The sequence below is a fragment of the Schistocerca serialis genome, chromosome 11, assembly GCF_023864345.2.
Source record: "Schistocerca serialis cubense isolate TAMUIC-IGC-003099 chromosome 11, iqSchSeri2.2, whole genome shotgun sequence".
Classification (NCBI taxonomy): domain Eukaryota; kingdom Metazoa; phylum Arthropoda; class Insecta; order Orthoptera; family Acrididae; genus Schistocerca; species Schistocerca serialis.
The window spans coordinates 66,931,343-66,936,193 of record NC_064648.1 but is presented as its reverse complement, the minus strand read 5'-3'; positions in this window follow the sequence as shown (position 1 = coordinate 66,936,193).

The following is a 4,851-nucleotide window of genomic DNA, read 5'->3' as shown; positions in this document are numbered from 1 at the left end:
ACCAATTGAAAACGTCTGGTCAATGGTGGCCAAGCAACTGGCTTGTCACAATACACCAGTCACTACTCTCAATGAAATGTGGTATCGTGTTGAAGCTGCATGGGCAGCTGTAGCTGTACACGCCCTCCAAGCTGTTTGACTCAATGGCCAGGTGTATCAAGGCCGTTATTACGGCCAAAGGTGGTTGTATTGGGTACTGATTTCTCAGATTCTATGCACCCAAATTGTAATCACATGTCAGTTCTGGTATAATATATTTGTCAAATGAATACCCGTTTATCATCTGTATTTCTTCTTGGTGTAGCAATTTTAATGGCCAGTAGTGTGTATACGAAATTGAGGCAGCAGTCACTAATAGATGCAAATTCTTGGACCTATACTTGGATGAAAACTTGCGGTGGTCAAAGCATATTAACTTTGTGTGTGGAAAGATTAGTAGTGGATTATATCTACTCAGTCATCTTGCAAAAATAGTTACAAACCCTACTATTCAAACTGTTTACCATGGAACAATATATCCTCTACTAAATTATGGCATTGAACTTTGGGGTTCTGCTGCTGATACACACCTCAGTAGATTAGTGTTGTTGCAGAAGAAGGCAATTAGAATAATGCATGATCTGGGTTATAGTGATTCCATTAGAAAGATATTTGTGTAACATAAGTACCTTACAGTGAATTCCCTGTATTTATGTAACGTAATTTTATTTTTTGTAAATCATCAAAAAGATTCAAGAAGATGCAATCACATACACAACCACAACACTACAAATAAAAATAGTTACTTTAGGCAAAGAACAAAGTTAAAAATAACAGATCACAGCCCATACGTCAGTGGTCAAATTAGGTTTAACAAATTGGAAAAAAAGACTTATGTGCCTATGATGGAAATATCTTTAAAATGAAACTCAAATTATTCCTGGCAAAGAAATGTTTGTACTCTCTGTCCGAATTCCAAGTTGAAAACACGTGATCTTATAATTTGTATTAGAAATATTTTAGTTGTATACCTAGTTCTGTGACACAGCATTCGCTCTGTGTGCATGTATTATAGTCTCGCTAATTTATATCAACTATTTGTTTTGTTTATATTTTAAGAACATTTTCATAATTATGTAAACAACACTGACATTTGCAATAGTCACTATTTTTGCTGACTCTATGCAAAAAATAAATGAATAAATTTAACCGTGCACAACTATATACTTGTTTCAATGTTCTGAAAAGCACAGCAATGGATAGGAATCTGCTAGATATCGCTACAGCGACGATAGCAATCGCTGCACTGGAAGAGGAAAAGAAGGATAGAAGAGGCAGAAAAAGAGGTGGTTGGGCTCGAGAATCAGCTGCAGAGACGTGAAGAAGGGAGGGGTATTTACAGCATGCTGATGAACGAACTGGAATCAGAGGACCCAAATGAATTCCGCAATTTTGTACGCATGGATAAGTCATGTTACGATAAACTTCTGTCGTTCATCAACGATAACATTCGTCTCAAAGACACTGTCATGAGGAAATCAATTTCTCCTAGTCGAAGGTATATATACTGCAATATGCCTAATTTTAGGATCACAATTTTTGTGTGTGTACTGCTTGTATTTACTTTGTACTAATTGCTTCAAGAACATTGTTGGTATTCTCAGACTCTAAATGACAAATAACTTGCGAACTCTTGTTCATCAATAGGGTAAAATCAGTGGCACTGTAAACATGACTGGAAAAGCGTATTTGAATGCATATCAGTTGCAGATATTAACTTTTGTATAACATTTACTAAGACCAATTGGAATGTTTATGTGCCCTTCCTAATACATCGTTAAGCCACTGAAGAGCAGTTTTATGTTACAATATTTATTGTTTACATAGAAAAATTACAGTAATCTAGCACTGTTAGTATTTGCATTTTGGCCCACTAGTTTGTAATTCAAATGCATTACATCCTGCATGTGCTGCAGCAGTTATGTTTTCCAGATATCACTCCATTCATGCAACTTTGCACGTTGATGTATGCAGTGGGCTTTGAGTGATAAATTAGACTGCATTTCTGCTTTGAATATCAGATTACTTCTAATTGTAGTACTGTTACATAATTTGCACATATAGTCCACCCCCGGTAGCTGAGTGGTCAGCACGACAGAATGTCAATCCTAAGGGCCCGGGTTCGATTCCCAGTTGGGTCAGAGGTTTTCTCCGCTCAAGGACTGGGTGTTGTGTTGTCCTAATCATCATCATTTTGCCAAAGTGGCGTCAAATCGAAAGACTTGCACCCGGCGAACTGTCTACCTGACGGGAGGCCCTAGTCACACGACATTTACATTTTATTTTTACATACTTTACACTATTCATTCTGCAACCGTCAGTGTAAATAAGTCTTCTAGATAACCTTGTAACAGCTCAATTTGGCTTCTGTAAAGGCTTTTTTTACTGAGAATGCAATAATCCCATAAACTAAATTGTTGTAAAACTAAATGGAAAAAATCTAATAGGCATTTTTTGTGATCTCGTAAAGGCCTTTGATTGTGTAGATCATAAAATGTTGCTAGCGAAAGTAATGTGGTATCGCATTAGTGGTCTTCTTCACATACTTACAGTCATATCTTAACACCGGAAAATGGAAGCTTGAAAATAAAATGGGAATAAGAATAAATTCACAGTGAGAAAATATTAATACGCTGTGCTGCTAAGTTTAGTGCTTAGCTGACACCTGTTCCTGGTCTACATAAAATATTTATAAGAAACATGTGACTTCAAAACTGTAATGTTTGCTAATGGCATTACTGAACTGATAAAATGTTCAAACATATTGATACTGTAGACAGCCAGCAGAATAATGAAAAAGGCCTACAGCTGGTTCACAGCCGGCACCTTAAACCTAAATATGCAATTACAGATGTATCAAAATGACTTAACAGGTACTAGAAGTAGTGATTAATAGGGAATTCAATTTATAAGACTCCAAATGTTAAGTCTATGGGCATTAGATGGGTAACTGAGATGTCACCAACATGGTGGATACATAACCATTTTACAGAAGTGTGCAGTAACAGTGTATTAGAAAATTGCTAACTGAACATCTTGTGAAGTTTCAAGGACCTAGGGATTCTTACATGCCAGTAATAATAATAATAATAATAATAATGCCAAATAGTATTCATTTTGAACTTAGTAATTCACAGCCACAATACTAAAAGTTACAATTTACATATAAACTGCAAACCTCTCTAGTGTTGAGAGTGGAGTTTTACATTCTGATGTAGTAGCATCTAACAAGTTACCAGTGGACATGCAGCAGGAAACTGAAAATTTAGTAGATTTAAACACAAAGTTAATGAATGTCTTATTAGCCACTCTAAGATACTTGAATACTGGGACCCAAGAATGTAACTTCTGCATGACAGTAATGTTTGTGTTAGGCGCAACCTTATTTAGCCTGTATATAGTCAGTGTGTACTGGTTTGTGTGAGGTATTATTATACAGCAGCAGCTGAGTAATGAAGCAGTTGACTTTCTCAAAGAAGATGTTTTATTGTAACATACATATGTAATCTAGAAGTATTTACCATAACTAAGTAGATTGGTGCTGGTCATTTTGTTGCTAGTATAGAATATAGAAGCAGCCAGCACATATTGCTTCTGCCTCTTGTACACGACTTGACTAATTCAGGATGGGATCTACAGCACTTGATGTGTGAATGAAGGGATTTTTTTTAAGCTTGCTGTTACTCTCAGGTTGTTAGTAACGGGGGAAAGTTACAAGAGTTTGGTATTGTTGCACAGAATATCTGTGCTGAGTATTTAACACATTATCGTGCAAGTATGCACAGCAATTTGGGATGTACCAAAAGATAAATATTTGAAGGTAAGTGTGTTCTTTAAAGCTGTAGTTGAAGTATCATCCCACCAAAACCACTATCCTCAATCTGTCTTACTGCCGTCATCATTTCGTAGGCTCCAACAACGGAAAGAGTGACAGGCGATTGCCGACATGTTTGACAAACTTGGGCACAGTTCCCAAATTGGTTAGATATGTTACTTAATCGAGGAATTTGCATTTTGTGTAGTTTATGATAACTGTCTCCAAATAAAGTCTGTTTAAATGAAATTGACAAATCATCTCTGTTGCTAAGATCTTTGTTTTATTTACAGGTGCAATGTGTGGGAAATATGTTGTGTTTGTTGCACTGAGCTTACTTTATTATAATTACAAAAAATTTAATAGCATTGTATTACTAGCAGTCATTGATGCTAAGTATCGGTTTTCTCTGACTGACATTGGATGCAGTGGGTGAGTAAGTGATGGAAGAGTCCTTCAGCAAAGTAAAATAAGCTCTGCACTAAGGGAAATTGATTGCAAGTTCCACAAGAAAAGGTGCTAAAAAAGCAGCAACATATCTGTTCAATATGTTGTTGTGGCAGATGATGCTTTCAGACTCCAGTCATACGTCACGAAGCCCTATCAAGACTGTAAAAATGGTTTTCAATTACAGATTATAATGGGCAAGACGAGTTGTTGAAAATGCCTTTGATATTCTGGGCAACCATTTATAAATATTACTGACAACTATTAAACTTGCCATAGATAAAGTGTAATTAATTACAGAAACACTTCGCATTTTACATAATTTTTTGATCGACGAAGCAGACAGCACATACTTGTCAACCAGAGACGTGGAAAATACGGAGTCCTGTACGATGGGGAAAGGATCGCGGCGTGATGGTGCTCTGTGGGGTTGCATACACCAACAGAATGGAAACAGAACTGCAAGGGAAGCAAAGGAAGTCTGGGACAGATACTGAGAATATTTTAATACGAGTGGTTTTGCCCCTTGGCAGTCGGAATCAATTAGGAAC